Genomic DNA, 17,170 nt, shown 5'->3' with positions numbered 1-17,170 from the left:
TTTGCTGAGGCTGATACAACTGCTAATTGTTTTACATAATGTCATCATTATTCCTCGGCTGACATGTTTGATTTATGGTTTTTAATATCTTTCATGTAATGATCTTGGTAATTGTAGTTATGCTATTGATTTTTCACAAAGACACTTTATCCCACATGAAACCATTGCTTTTAAATCAATGAATAAGTGGTGGAATAATATGAATATTCAGAGTGCTTCCCGTCCAGTTTTCTCAACAGCTACTCTCCAAATGCAATTTCAGGGATCTTAACCTGTTTAATATAGTTACTGGATGTTCACTAATTCATAAGACTCTGCCCTAGCTGCCTTGTGTATTTTATGCATAACAAAACCTTCTTAATTAAGTAGGGGAAAGAAATGGACTATCAAACCCACTAGGGGACTGATCATACATGATTATTAAGCATTATAAAAATTCAAAAAGATTTACCCCACCCAGAAAAAGGATTAGAAAAGAGCTAAAGGGAAAGAATCTTCATTACCTTGGAACAAGGAAATGAATGATAAAGAGTTAAGCTGATATCTTTCCCTGACTGACCCTGCATCTCTGCTGGAGGTAAAATATATATATATATTTTCCCCCCTTGGAGAAGCGTGTGTCATTTGAAGTTACTCAACCCATTTTTATTTTCCTCCTGCACACAGTAAGAGACAATGGCCTTGCTCCTCCATTCAAGCTGAACTCCATTTGGCAGCAGACACAAGAGGCCAGGGTGTTCTCCCCCAAGGTGCTAGGGACTGGTTCTTCCCCCCTTCAGCTTCAGTCATATACACATAAACGGGTTTGCCAATATAGATGTAACTATGCCAGCAAGCTTTCTTAGGAGAAGCAGTTTTTTTGCCAGTATAGCTTAAACCATTTCCTTGAACAGAATAAGCTATACCAGCAAATGACTTGTTTGCTGGTATCATTGTATATACAATGGGGTTTTTTCTGGCATAACTATGCCAGATAGGAGGAGGATTTTTTTCACACTCCTAACCAACATAGATATGTTGGTAAAACTTGCTAGTTTAGACTGGGCTTTACAGAAGCCTTAGGGTTGCTCTAATTTATGCTGAGTTGTAATGCCTCCAATAGGCTGTATGCACAAGCTGGGGACCAACTGAACTGCATCAGCACCACAATATACTCCTTATCTTTGCGGGGGAGGGAGGTGTATAGAGCCAAGTACTCTACATCGGTTCCATCTGGGGATTTCCCTGCACTTGAGGGACCCCCAGCTAGCCAGTTAAGCTAACTTGGGCCCTATGTGCCACCAGAACAGTGCAAAGGGTTCTAAATGTGGCTGCAGATCTGGCCCAATACATGTAAACTTGGAAATTTCATGAATACTTAGTGGTATTTACGTTCAATTATTTTCTAGTGGCCTGATTAATTAGGCCTGTATTCTGTGAGATATCTACTGCAGTTTCCAGCAGCTTCATTTATGTGGTGATGGGATGTGCTAACTTCTATCTCTGTACTTAACTGAGGACATAGCAGTGGAGCTTTTATGCTTCCTTCCTCCACAGATGGCATCCCCAGATCTGCACATCTCAAGAACCTGGTGATGCTGAGGAAATCAGGATTGTTTGAAATAATCAGCTTCTTTTGTATGTCTGTTGCTTAGCAGTCAAACAGTGTATGGAGTAATGGGATATTTCTGTCCCAAATGCAATATAACAAACCCAATAACAGAAATAAAAAGCTCTACTGCAGTGGGACCAGGTTACCTCCTTTCCCTCCTGACCCAATCACCTCCAGAAACCTTGTCTTTGCTCAGGGCCCAATCCAACACGCATTGAAGACAATGCAAATCTGTCCACTGACTTTGTCAGGGATGTATCGGTCCCTTAGAATCATAGAAGCTTAGGGTTGGAAGGAATCTCAGGTGGTCATCTAGTCCAACCCACTGCTCAAAGCAGGACCAACCCCAGCTAAATCATCCCAGCCAGGGCTTTGTCAAGCCGGGCTTTAAAAATCACTAAGGATGGAGATTCAATTACCTCCCTAGGTAACCCATTCCAGTGCTTCACCGCTCTCCTATTGAAAAAGATTTCCTAATATCCAATCTAGACCTCCCCTACTACAACTTGACTACATTGCTCCTTGTTCTGTCATTTGCCACCACTGAAAACAGCCTAGCTCCATCCTCTTTGGAACAACCCTTCAGGGAGTTGAAGGCCGCTATCAAATCCCCCCTCACGCTTCCCTTCTGCAGACTAAATAAGCCCAGTTCCCTCCACCTCTCCTCATAAATAATGTGCCCCAGCCCCCTAATCATTTTTGTTGCCCTCTGCTGGACTCTTTCCAATTTGCCCACATCCTTTCTGTACTGAGGGGCCCAAAACTGGACACAATACTCCAAATGTGGCCTCACCACTGCTGAATAAAGGGGAATAATCACTTGCCTCTGTCTGCTGGTAATGCTCCTACTAATGCAGCCCAATATGCTGTTAGCCTTCTTGGCAACAAGGGCACACTGTTGACTCATGTCCAGCTTCTTGTCCACTGTAACCCTAAGGTCCTTTTCTGCAGAACTGTTGCTTAGCCAGTCGATCTCCAGTCTGTAGCACATGCATGGGATTCTTCTGCCCTAAATGCAGGACTCTGCACTTGTCCTTGTTGAACCTCATCAGATTTCTTTTGGCCCAATCCTCCAATTATTCTAGGTCATTCTGTATCCTATACCTACCCTCCAGTGTATCTACCACTCCCCCCAGCTTCATGTCATCTGCAAACTTGCTGACAGTGCAATCCATGCCATCCTCCAGATTAATGAAGATGTTGAACAAAATTGGCCTCTGGACCAACGCGTGGAAACTCCACTTGATACTGGCTGCCAACTAGACATCGAGCCATTGATCACTACCTGTTGAGCCTGATGATCTAGCCAGCTTTCTATCCATCTTATAGTCCATTCATCCAATCCGTATTTTTTTAACTTGCTGATCAGAATACTGTGGAAGACCATATCAAAAGCTTTGCTAAAGTCAAGGTATAATCATGTCCACTGCTTTCCCCACATCCACAGAGTCAGTCACCTCATCATAGAAGGCAATCAGGTTGGTCAGGCATGACTTGCCCTTCATGAATCTATGTTGACTGTTCCCGATCACCTTCCTCTCCTCTAAGTGCTTCAAAATGGATTCCTTGAGAATCTGCTTCATGATTTTTCCATGGACTGAAGTGAGGCTGACTTGTCTGCAGTTCCCCGGATCCTCCTTCTTCCCTTTTTAAAAGATGGGCACTATATTTGCCTTTTTTCAATCATCCAGGACCACCCGCCCCCCGCAACTCACCATGACTTTTCAAAGATAACGGTCAATAGCTCTGCAATCACATCAGCTGACTCCCTCAGCACCCTTGGATGCATTGCATCTGGCCCCATGGACTTGTGCATGTCCAGCTATTATAAATAGTCCTAAATCTGTTCTTTCACCACTGAGGCCTGCTTACCTCCTTCCTATACTGTGCTGCCCAGTGCAGTAGTCTGGGAGCTGACAGAGCAAGACAGAGGCAATAAAAGCATTGAGTACTTCAGTTTTTTCCACATCATCTGTCACTAGGTTGCTTCCCCCATTCAGTAAGGGGTTCACACTTTCACTGACTACCTTCTCGTTGCTAACATACCTGTAGAAACCCTTCTTGTTACCCTTCATGTCCCTTGCTAGCTGCAACTCCAATTGTGCTTTGGCCTTTCTGATTTCACTCTTGCATGTTCAAGCAATATATTTATACTCTTCCCTAATCATCTGTCCAAGCTTAATCGATAGCAGCCATATCAGTACCAACTCCTGCACACAAAGGTTCAAGCTAGGGGAAGCAGTCATGTACCATCACCTGATCAACAGCTGACCAGAGCTGGAAGTGTTTTGCAAGCTAAGCAGCTCCCACACAGATGTTTCAATAGTAAAGGGGTTCCAAATATTGGTGCCTGCAGAATGTATTTTGAGCTGAGTATTGGGTTTATCACTGATAAATCCAAATCCAAGCTAATGTCAAGTGGGTTCAGGTTTCATTTCAAGTGTTTTGCACAAGTCAATTATCAGTCTGATGATGGGGGTGCCATGTAGGAATGGGGTGATATATGCACCTATGTAACTACTATTTTGTGTACTGCACCATTACATTTTCATGGTATCTGCCTGCCTGCCTATCTGCCGTGAGGGTCTCAGTTTTGAAGAACACTTTTTGTTCAGAATGGGTTGTTTCACAGATAACATCACACCCCATGGTCTCTCATGGAGACTTTACAATGGTTATGTTTCCCTTCATTTAAAATAAATCATTGAGATTGAAAGCAGTATCTGTCTGTCTATTGATTCCATTGTAAACTCTCTGAGGCTGGGATTCTTATTTACTATATTTATACAATGCCCAGCACAATAGGATCTGTGGTTGAGATATCTACATGCCACTGCGACATAAATGTTAGCTAAACTGATGTTGATGGTTAGTATTTATTTATGTGGCCTGTATCACAGTAGTATTTGAGATTTTTGACACTCCCTGGAGGAATTTGGGTCTACAAATCTGGTGAATGTATTACAAGACATAAATGCTTTATTGCGACTTTATCTCTCACACCTATAGTCTGCTGATATTGTTCATTATATGTATAACAAAACTGTAAACACTTCCCTTAGACCAGAACTCTGAAATTTAAACAGTAAGAATGGGATCACTTGACGATTACCTGTTCTATTCGTTCTCTCTGAAGCATCTGGCATTGGCCACTGTCAGAAGAAAGGATACTGAGCTAGATGGACCATTGGTCTGATCCAATATGGCTGTTCTTATGTTTTTATGTAAGAAACCATTTTATGCATAAATTATTAATTATTGTTGTTGTTTGCATTATCATAGTGCCTATGAGTCCTTATCACAAACCAGGACCCCATTATGCTAGGTTCTGTACCAACACAGAACAAAAAAATAGTCCCTGACTATCCCATTAGTTTGGTCTCACTTTGTGAAATTTCATGCTTCTTTGGTGATCATATAGAACTCAAATTCCTCAGTTGTAAATCTGAGGAACATAAAGAACTTTCAGTTCCTCAGTTGTAAATCTGGAATTACTCCAATAAGGTCAGAGAAGATGTTTATAATTGCGCATGAGAGCAAACTCTGGCCTACAATGTGCAGAGTAGAGCAGGACAAATTGTTTGCAGTGGATAAGCGTTAAATTTAGCATCTTTTTCTTTTTGTGTATTATCCATTATCAGAGTTAAACTTTTTACAAATTGGTTTATTATTCAGAATTATTCAACTGATGTTTTATGTAAATAAGTTTCAGACAATAGCATGTACATAAACAGGTCTGACATTTTGCTGATTTTATTGTGTGATTGGTTGTTTCTGCATCACGATTGCATAATGGAAAACTTTAATAAGCTGGATGTGGTTTGAATAAGTCACTTGTAGTACCAAGAATAGTGTGAACACCTCTATCACAAATATTTGTGATAATTTCTTTTTCCACAAACAAGTAATAGCTCGTATGACTGTTACACTTATGAAATAAACAGCAGGATCTTATTAAGGGGACAAGGCAGTACGCCGTGTTTATTATGAATACAGAAAATATTTGAAAAAGCAATTGCCTAAAACACACTTACACACACACACGCACACACCAGGGATATAGGGATATAATTACCAGTCTCTGTGTTGCCCGAGTTGAATCACTGGCCAGGTGACTCAGACACAAGGATGGAGCCAGGCTCTCTCGGTCACGGTACGATGCTCCTTGGGGTTTGCAGAATGAGCCCAAAGTCCAGGTTTCTTCACCCCATTTTTATATTTATCCATTCCCATTCGGGTCTATGGATTTTGTCATGTCAGATAGTCTCCTAATTTGATGTAATCGTCAATTACGTTTGATATCACAAGTGTGACAGCTTTCCCATTATTCTTTCATTCCTGTTTCATACTTTGTCTTGTTCCTGTCCTTGGGCGTCAACTCCCCTGTTTTCTGGGGTTATCTTGATCTTTGGCCAGCTGGGTTGTAAAAGTTCTTTAAACAAAAGCATCTTCTCTCCCTCCTGCCCTTGGAGGCTGAGAACCATTACCTCAGCAATTACTTCCTCGCCATCTTACCTCAGCAGACTCAAACTGCATTCACTCCTCATTCATACTTACTAAAAATCATTACATTCTTATCCTATTGTATTGGTACATTATCTTATACTTACTAACATAATAAAATTCTTATACCTACACCAATTTTATTAATACCAATTTTACTAAAAGAAAATAAATGAAATCTTATTTGCCTTCTCATTGCCCCACGATTTACACACCAATCACATTCCTGATACGCATTGGGCACTTTACTTCACTTGTAAATTATCACAATTAGATTTCAGGATGTTTCCAAACATTCATACATAGATCTTCAGAAACAGGGCCCTAATGTGTCATAAATGTTAAATCAGAAAATATTTAGGCAGGATGTTCCCACACATATGTTCAAGCAGTCAATTATTATAGTGGAGCCTGAGGTGGCATGAACAAATAATCAATGTGTCCGGAACATCCCTATCTATAATGCCTAGTTTTATTCTCTCTCAGTGTGAGGATTAACCCTTAAGCTTCAAATACGTATCCATGGTCCGTGACTGCTCTGGTTCAGGTCTACATCGCAGTGCTGGGGCCTACAACTGTTCATAGAAAGTCAATTAAAAGTAGTCTGAAGTCCCTCAAAGCAAATTCATGGGTTTTTTTATTTGAACAAATGTCCACATTTATTTGTGTTCAGCATTTACTCAGTTTTAGTAAAGAGGTCCACCATAATTTCCAGCTCAAGTACTCTTTTATTTTATTTTTTTTTCCCCTGGAAGGTAGCCCTTTGTGGATAATAACACTGCTAAGTACTGAGAGTGCTGTTGCGGTAACAGATATATTGAAAACATGTCATTATGACAAGAGTTAAGCTGCTGTACATATTTCCTTTAGAAGTTCTATTTATCACTGTAGGTAGCAACATATCATTATGCATAAAAGAAAAATAAATCTCCAGTGTATGAATGCTGATAGTACTATTAAGCTCTTCAAATTACCAGTGCAGGATGTTTTAAAAAATCCTTAAGTACAAAGCAATGATACACCGCTTCAAAGATAATCCTCAGGCTATAAACCCAACCTGCCAGCCTTAGAAATTTGTATACAGAGTATAAGCATATGGAGGCTTTAAAGCTATGTTGCCTTGGCAGACATGAAGCTTGTTTTAATGTTTTTAATTTGTTTGTACTATGCATCTTTTATTTTTCAATGACACTGAGAAGTAGACAATTAAGGCTTAGTTCTGCGTTACTTGCTCTGAAAGAGGGTATTTTGGGTGCACATGAAATATAGGATTGGAACCTGAAATAGACTATTTTCAGTCTACATTTCTTTTCCAAAGGACAGTTGAGCACTGTTTTCACAGTAAAGCAACTGAATCCTTATGGCCACAGAGAGTTTCTTATGTTAAGGGGCACTCATTAGGAAATATTCACTAGTTCTTCTACTTTGGCTCTATATTTCTTTATGATGCCACGCAACCTGGATCCAGCACTGAGCACATTAGAAACTACCACTATGAGAATCGGCCTCAAAAATTACTTTTGTTGTTCTTCCAGGTACAGTGGCAAAAAAAATGTACAGTAGAACCTCAGTTACAAACACCAGTTACAAACTGACTAGTCAAGCACACACCTCTTTTAGAACCAGAAGTACACAATCAAGCAGCTACAGAGAGCGGGGGAAAGCAAATACAGTACAGTAATGTATTAAATGTAAACTACTAAAAAAATAAAGGGAAAGCAGCATTTTTTCTTCTGCATAGGAGTGTTTCATAGCTGTATTAAGTAAATGTTCAGTTGTAAACTTTTGAAAGAACAACCATAATGTTTTGTTCAGAGTTATGAACATTTCAGAGTTATGAACAACCTCTGAGGCTACTCTGAGGATCTACTGTAATTGCAATAATATTGTCCACATGCTCAATACTGTGATGTGTTGATGCAACCTCTCTCCTTCCTGTTGTGTTATTGTGAAAGGACACTTAGGAGAGCTCACACCAAAGTGAGAGAAGGAACCTGCTAAGCAGAATGGTGGTCAATATTCAATGGTATTTGGAGGCAGAGATAAAAAACCTTAGCTGGTTAAGAAGCCTCAGAACTCAGTAATAGTTGAAAATCTCTGTTACCATAAACATAAGGCAAGAACAGGGATGTTTTAACTGTCTTGAAAGTTACTAATCTAACAGTGGTTGCAGCCTGAAATAACTCCAGACTCTCCTGCTGCTGTTGGCAGTTTGGAAGGCTTGAGGCTCCTTTTTATTCTACAGATGGTCAAAGCACAGAGCATCAGTGGGGTGTTTAGGAAACATTTTTCCCCACACTAAACTGCAAGTAACAGCTGGTATGTATGATGAACTTCATTTTCTTTTCTTTAAAGAAATCCTCTCTCTTGTTCTCTGTGCTCTATATTGTGTTCTGCACTTTTTATTAAAGAGGGTCTTTTCCACCAATAATACTAAATGATGATAATGTGCTTGTGCAGTTGTATGCCTCTTTTTAAAATGCTGAAGGGAACATTGTGTGCTTCACAGCAGGACCCTAATCAGCCTGCCCTTGTTAATTGACATACCTCCCCTCCAATGGGATGAGGAGCAGGGAAGAACCTCTCTACACAGCAGGCTTCCTTCTAAAACCTGTGAACTGCTGAGTAGTGTTAACTTTCCTCTGTGGCTTTTACTTACCTTTGGTGAAAAGGGTAGTGGACAGCCACAAGGAAGGAGGTAACTAATGAGTTGCAAGGGGTGAGAGATAGGCCAAGATGCTGCACAACCTGGGGGAACTTAGTGTTGCAGCCTGATTACCCCACAGTTTTTCCATGGGGGGAGAATATGCCAGGTGCTCTGCAACATGAAAACTGTGTGGTGATTTCTTCCTTCTGTAGGTTTACCACAGGAGGGGAGCGCACAGGCCTTACTAAACACCATCACAACTATCTGTCAAAATTAGAGCTGGTCCAAATGTTTCAAAATTCACATTTCCAGTTATGATTTTTGTCAAAATTTCTAATTGTGAGCAAAAAAATGGGGACTGGGTGGTTTACTAAAATTTTAAAAAATTTTCTCCCTATTTTTCAACTAGCTCCAGTCAAAAGGCTGGGTCAGATTCATTGGTGCACCCCAGCTGTTCTGCACGGCCATTATGACACAAAGCAGCCATAAACTAGAGCTACTGCAGAGCAGTCAGAGCATACTAATGAATCTGGCTTTTTGTCTTATGAATCAGGAGTAAACTCTATGGTTGTAGTTGCAGTGCAAAGGCTGTCAACTCATCTGCATTCACAGAGAGACACCATCAAATCTCACTCACTGTTGGGAATACTCTCATCACCTGCATTTGGATGGTGAGCAAGACTAATGTTCTGGGCTCAATTTTAAGAAGACCAAGGGGGAAAGTGAGGTGAGAGGCATCAAGATGAGAATAACAGAAGAAAATCAGAAAGAAGGGTCTGATGGGAAAAAGAGGTGTTAAATCAGAAAAGGAAAGGGCCTTGAAGGGAATGTTTATGATAAAAAATAAAAGCAAACATTTAAAAAGATGAAAAAGTATAGAAATACAAAACTGAGGGGAAAAGGACACATCAAGAGATTGAAGTAAAAGTGCTGAATAGGAAGAAAAAAGGTTGAGGGGAAAAACACAGTCATTTTTTGTTTTATAGAAAGTTGATTTGATACAGCATTTGATATGATGTAATGGTGGTGTGGCTGTTTCTAGCAAATAGCTAAATACTCTGAAAACATTCCCGGGTGTAGCCAGGGATGGAATAACCTCCTAACTCTAAACATGACACTTTTGGATGTTGTAGGTAACCTGCATTTGCTTTTTGAAAATGTGACATTTGTGTAAGGCACTAAATCCTATCGCCATTCTACATCTGGGACACTTGTACTACCGATCTGCTGCAGCTAATTCCTTTGGAGATTCTGACCCAGGGCTGCACCATCTGTCACCGATCAATAAGCTCTGACCTTTACAGACATATTAAAACTTTCCTTACTGAGCTAAGCAGAATGTTTGTGTTTCTAAAGGTTTTGCTCTGGAGAAGTTACCCAGCTAAGGTGACTATATTTCTACTTCAGTTTGCATCATGGATTCCTTAAAAAATATTAACTGTGGGCAGTGCTGGGTGAGGGAGGTTTGTTTTTTTTCCACCTAGTGCCCTCTGCTGTCCTATCTACACCAACCAACATGGCAGCAGATTTTGGAAATGAGGAACTGAAAATTAATGAATATTCAAATTTCATAAGTATACCACTGCTGGATGGCTTAAGGAAAGGGCAAATCAATATTTGGATGAGAGCCCGCCAAAGAAAATCCAAGATGCTGCACTCAGTAAGCTGCACTCTTAACTCAATATTAAACAAGTGCCCCAACACAGTGTTAGAGGTAACTGTTCTGCTGGCGGTGACATCTTTTATATGCACTGTTTAAATCAAGGTCCTGACTTAAGCCATTAATGATCTCATGGCACTTTTTGCCAGAGTAGGGGAATTAGCCATGCTATCCTGGTCAGGTTCCAATTTGAGTAACTCCTCTGTAATTTCAGTTTGATAGGGGATACTAATTTAATCTAAATACCTATCTAAATACCTTTGCAAATCCCACACTTAGTGAAATGAAGATCAATATCCAATTAGTCTATATTAAAGATGGACACAATCTAGTTCCAGATTACTCTTTCTCCTTCTGAACTTTGGGGAAGTTTGGATTTGGATCTAGTCCTCATTCTGAATATCATGGGTTGGGCCCATCTCAAGAACATAAGCTTTAATTTTCAAACTGAACATTGCCAAGATAAACTGCCCTGCATTCATTATGCAGCATTATGCATTGCCAACTCTGAAGGCCTTCTGTGCAAATAACATCTGCATAAGCTCTGTACTGTAGATGTTCTATGACATGCTTCAATACATTCTTCAGGGAATTTTAGGCTTCAGACTACATACAAAATTTTAAGTTTCAGAATGTTTCATTCTTAGCAAACTGTCTTTGTCAAAAGAACTCTGATTCCAGATGCTGGTGATACAAAATAGTACCAATAATTGTATATTTCTGTTCTAAAATGAATAGATGAATGTTTATGTTTCTAATGAGAAAAGAAAAGAGATTGACATAAATATAGGTATATTTATGCCAATCTTTTAACAAGTCTCTGTTTCAGCCATCAGTAGCTATCAGTAACTATAGAGTCCAATCCTGCAAACTTCCATGCATATAGGAATACTGCTGTGGAGCGTCACTTTGACTTCAATGGGATTTCATAAAGGAATTATATGCACAGGAGTAATGGTTGGCATGAACAGCCCATGCTGTAATTACTGTTACTCTTAGTGATTTCTAATATAACAATGAATTAAAAAATAATGGAAAAATTGCTTACTTGAGTGTGAAAGTGGATAATTATGTATTTCCAAGATCCACTGAAAACCAAACTCTATTATAAAATACAAAATGTCCTACCTTAGTCTGAATGGCTTACTCTAAACTATGTTTTGTTTTCAAGTGCAGTCAGTTAATTTAGTCCTAATTTGTATTAGGTACACACAAATTGTACTTCCAGAACTCTTGAAAGTTGCATGATGTTATATTTAAGCAATGACTGTGGAGAACTCAGAATCTCCTGTCATTTGTTGACCTGCTTCTTTGGGCCAGAGGCATAGCTGACAGCAGTTAAATTTCCAGCTCACTGCTTGTTAACAATAAGAGCTGATTCACTATTTTATGGAAAATGTCTGTTGGAAAATCAATAGTCCTTTGTTGATTAATAACCGATTTTCCACCCATCTAAATGTTCATGTCAATATGCTGAATTTGCTTTTAGCCTTAGAGTAACAGATGACACAACTAAAATATAGCATGCCAACTCTCTCTGAAAATGCCCAGCTCCAAACCTCCTTTCTTTATCCTATGGAGTTTCTCCACGGAAAATAAAGCCGTAGTAAGTAAAGAAGATTCAGACATTCTACATATTTTGCTTTTTATGCCCAAAGGTAAATAACTGCACAACAGCCCTCTGCCTCCCACTAGATGGTGCTCTCACACTTTATTTACAATAGTTTACCAGGATTACAGAAAAATAAAACAAAAACTTCTAGGAAGCACCCAGGAGACAGATGAAATGATATGATTATAATGTATAGGAGGTTACCTTTCCACTGCTCCTGGACTGTGATTGTGGCCAGGCAGTTGTTTTAACAAAATTCCATTAAAAGTAAATGATGAGTTATGGCAAGCCTGTTAGTTGCAGCTTGCTACGCATGGACATTTTTCTTCTCACTGGTATTGATTTTACAGCGGCATAACTCTATTCATTTCAATGGAGTTACTCCTGATTTCTGCCCCCGTCAAAGAGACAAGAATCAGGTTCTTTGATTATACCTAAAACTTCTGTTAAACTCCAGCTACTTGGCTAAGCATTTCTGATTTTACAGCTAAAATTTTCCTCTGTTCCTACTTGATCTGCCATTAGTAACAACTAAGGAGTGAGATCCGAAAGGCAGTAAATACATTTGTATTTCTAAGCATGGCTGAAGCTCTCATTCATTAAAATCACTTAGATGTAGCATCTACTCACCTGAGTCATTAATTTCCTTTTTATAGTCGTTGCCTTCATTATTTTGATGCTTTGTCCTTGATGTTTGCTTACAATGTCCCTGTTTTCCATGTCACAGAGCACAAAGGTGCTGTACACTATTAGAGATTAATAATACAGGAACAGACAAAAGAGAGGCTAATATAGAAAATAATTTTGTACTAGAATCATTAAGAAAATCCTGCTACTAACACAGAGGCAATCTGTGTAAGGAAACTCTTAGGAAGCCATTACTGAAGTGAAAATACAATTTAAGCACCGTAGTAAAGTAAAAGAAAATATAGAAATAAAGGTTAATAATAAACTCAACTAACTGATTAGAAAAATACTTTTATTGTTTCATGAATGCACACAGTATAGAAGGAATATTAAATTGCCAGTCAGTTATTATGGACTCATTAAAAACAGAGGAATACATGGAAAATTTGAATGGGCAGGGAATGCAGGAGTGAGCCCTTAATGCAAAAACATAGTTCCCTCTAAGATTCAAGAGTTTCATATGGGCATGAAAAAGCAAATATTGCTCCACAGAAGCTTCTTGTTATATGTACATTAACTTGTTTGTACATCTACTGACGTGTGCCTCACAAGCACAGATTATTGCACAACAATGCTACCTTGATCTCATTTTGCCTGGCATGCCTTAAAATTTGAAGCCCTATCTTTGGATTTTAGAACAGAACATTCTGTAGCAAAAGCTTCTCTCCCCTCTGCTTCAGCCCTCCAAGCTCAAATGCCATTTTCTCCATGCTCCCACGACAATACCCAGTTCCCTACATTCCCACACCCCAAATTTCCTCCTCAAATCCCTCCCTGCCCCCCATGCTCTCTCTACTAATGCACCCCTCATCTTTGGCTCTGCATGGAGCTACCTTTAGGGTGTGTGTGAGGAACTGAGGGTAAGGGAAGATCAGGGATGTGCCAGAGGTATTAGGGTCGCAACCCTCTAGAAGGGCACGGAGGAACGCTGGGGGGGCATGGAGGGGGCCTGGGCCACCCCCCACGAGGGAATGGGAAGGGAGCACTACCCAACCTGCTCTTGACCCCTGACCCCTGCTCTTGGCCTCTGATCCCAGCCCCCACGCTTGGCTTCCGCCTTCTGCTCCTGGCCGCAACTCCACTTCCAGCCCAGAGGGGCACAGATCAGGACTTCTGGAACAATTTTTATAGTGGGGGTGCTGAGAGCCATTGAACCAAACTGTAAACCCTGTATATAATGGAAACCACTTAAAGCCAGGGGGTGCAGTAGCACCTCCTGCACCCTTAGTTCCAGCACCTATGGTGCGGATGCGTTCTATTACTGGTAAGGGGTATGGCGTGAGAGGAAAAGTTTGGGGATCACTGAGTTAGAGGGATATGTATATCTGTATGATTCTGGGAAGAGGTTTTTGGTTGGGAGGAATGGAGTGGTCCGTCTGCGGTATGGGGAACCCAGTGCCTCTGTGCTGAAGTACCTGTGCTTGAAATGTTTCCTCAACACTGCTGCCTCTGTTGTTCTGCAGAGCACTGTAAGGAAGCCCTCAGGCAATGCATTGTCTCAGAGAGACACTGGTTCTACTTCGAGCGATTGCTCATACCCATTCCAATATAGGTGAGTGCACACCACTGTGCACTGGTTCCTGGAACTTTTTCCCCCTTAGCAGACCCCATAGGGTTGGCCTAGGCACCCCCTGGAGTACCACGCACATGCCGCGGTATATGAGGCACCGCCAACCCTGCAGGCCCTCAGTTCCTTCTTTCCACCCGTGACGGTTACTGGAACGTCTCCTGTCTCTTGTACACAGCAAGTAGCAATCCCCTTATTCACTGTGTTCATTGTTGTTAAGTAGTTTAATAGTTAGGTTAAGTAGTATAGTTAGCATTAGAATAAGAAGCCCTTAGGGGCTTAGGGCTGGGCCATGCCTGGCTCACCCAGTTTTAAGTCCTGCGCCACTTGCGGCAAGCCCGTTCCTGTGAGTGACCCTCATGAGCACTGCCTCAGATGTTTGGGAGAACAGCACAGGAAGGATAAATGCAGGATTTACAAAGCCTTCAAACCAAGGACCCAGAAAGAGCGGGACGCTCGGCTGAAGGCAATTCTGATGGAGGCAGCGCTCCGGCTGGACTCTGAACTGGCGCGTTCCCCTGCAGCACCGAGCGTCTCCTTGGTGTGGAGTGCTCCACCGGCACCGGAGTCATCTCGCTGCCGCCAGTCGCCGATGCCTAGAAAGAAGTGCCAAGGCACCGAGCGCCAAACCTCCCCCACACCGCCTGCGCGGCTGGGGTCAAGCCAGGAGATGCCCCAGCCGCGGCCTGTTGAGCTAGTTCCAGTGCCAGCATCTCCACGCAGAGAGCCTCCCCCGACTCCTTGGGGTAGGGGAGCGCCTCTGCAAGGACCATCAATGCTGGAGGCATACCACACAGCACGGGCCCTCCTGGCCATGCCAACGCCTCCGTCCCCCCCTCGGCTGAGGGTGCAGGGACCGGTGTCCCAGGGTGGGTGGCCGGGACCCCCGTCTGGGGTGAAGTCCTCCCCCAGACGGCCAGAGAGGGTAGAGTGGGCCGGCTCCCCTCCTAGCTCTGACTATGAGTCATCGAGCTCCTCCTCACCGCGACACCAAGGATGGTCCATGGCACCCGAGGCTTCACTTTTGAGGCAGCATCGATGTCGGTCGGCCTCACGTGGTACATGTACACCCCAGCACTGAGCCCTCCCCCATGGCTCCAGTCCCGATCCCCAGCACAGAGTCCAGCGCGGATCCCAGTGCTGAAGGACCCAGCACTGCTGGCACAGCCCACCTCCACTTGTCACCAATCGCACTCCTCGAAGTCGGGCTCAGCATCGCAACGTCGTTGACGGCACCGCTCCAGGTCCCTGAAGGGGAAGCGGCACCAGAAGTCCTCGGCACTGAGACGGCAGTCGTCCTCCAGCTCGTCGAGCCGCACGTCTGCCCATCAGCACCGTTCACGCCGGCACCGATGCTCATTGTCTTCGTCAGGGTCATCGCGTGTAGGTCCCGGGCGAGGACGAGCAAGAGCCGCGGACACCGTTGGCACCGCTACAGCGGGTTGGGATCCCGCAAGAGCAAGTCTCGCTCTGAAGTGCTGCAGCAGGTACCATTGTCGGCACTGGGGTGCAGGGCCCTGGCAGTGGCCTTACTAGGGCCCATGGGGGGCACAGATGGGACAGGCCACTGTCTCAGTCCCACCATCAGTGGTGCAGCCAGTACCTGCCCCCCCACCACAGAGCCAACAGGCTAAAGACCATTCCTCTGAGGAGGAAACAGACCCTGAGGAAGGACCCTCCACAGGGAATCCTCCTTCCCCGATGAGGCGGCCACCAGGGATCACAGGGTGCCCCTCCCTGACTTCCGGGCCCACCAAGAGCTCCTTAAGAGGGTGGCCAGCAATTTACATACAGACCTTAAGGAGCTCTCTGAAGAGGAGGACCCCCTCTTTGGAGTGGCTGGACCGGCGGGACCATCAAGAGTGGCCCTCCCGGTCCATGAGAGAGTCCTTAAACTGGCCAAGGCTCTCTGGCAAACCCCTGCCTCGGTTGCCCCTACATCAAAGGGTGCCGAGAAAAAATACTATGTGCCACTGGAGGGGTTTGAATTTTTATACACACACCCAGCACCAGGGACCCTGGTGGCTGACATGGCCAACCAAACAGATAAGCAGGGTGGCCAGGGCACCACGCCAAAAAATAAGGATAATAAAAAACTAGACCTGTTTGGCCGCAAGGTCTACTCCACAGGGGCCCTGCAGTTACGAATAGCAAACCACCAGGCACTCATGGATCGCTACAACCTGAACCTGTGGAACTCACTAAGGAGGCTTGCAGGGGGGTTGTCCCAGGACCAAGCGGCGAACTTTGCCACGGTACTGGAGGAGGGCACCACAGTGGCAGCGGCAGCTTTGCAGACTGCCAGCGACACGGCGGACACCACCAGTAGAGCCATGGCCTCTGCGATTGCCATGTGCCGGTCCTCGTGGCTGCAGTCTTCAGGGCTATCCCAGGACATGCAGCAATCCATCCAAGACCTGCCCTTTGATGAGCCCTGAAAGATTCAAGGGCGACCCTCCGCTCTTTGGGCCTTTATACCCCCCCAGGCTTCGAGGCACCAGTCTCGGCCGCAGCTCCAATGCCAGGCCCAACCGCCCCCTAGGTGGTCACCCAGACCATCTCAGCCCTGTAGGGGCCATGACAGAAACAGGGGGTTTGAAGCTGTTGGGACACATGGCGGCATGTACATACATGGTGAGGCTGGCTCGCCTCAAACTCAGGCCTCTCCAGGTGTGGTTGGCCTCAGTGTATGCACCAGTCAGGCATTTCTTAAACAGGGTGGTCATGGTTCCCCCACAGGTCCTGACCTCCCTGAACTGGTGGAGGATCCCCGGGGAGGTACTGAGAGGGGTTCTGTTCCAGGATCTGGCCCCATCTGTCACCCTAATCATGGACACTTCGGATGTGGGATGGGGGGCCCACATCAGCACTGACCTGAGAACCCAGACGCTCTGGTCGGAGGA

This window comes from Emydura macquarii, unplaced genomic scaffold, assembly GCF_026122565.2.
Source record: "Emydura macquarii macquarii isolate MOO-44397 ecotype Brisbane River unplaced genomic scaffold, CSIRO-AGI_Emac_v2 contig_3295, whole genome shotgun sequence".
NCBI classification, from domain to species: domain Eukaryota; kingdom Metazoa; phylum Chordata; order Testudines; family Chelidae; genus Emydura; species Emydura macquarii.
This window is presented reverse-complemented; position numbering follows the sequence as displayed.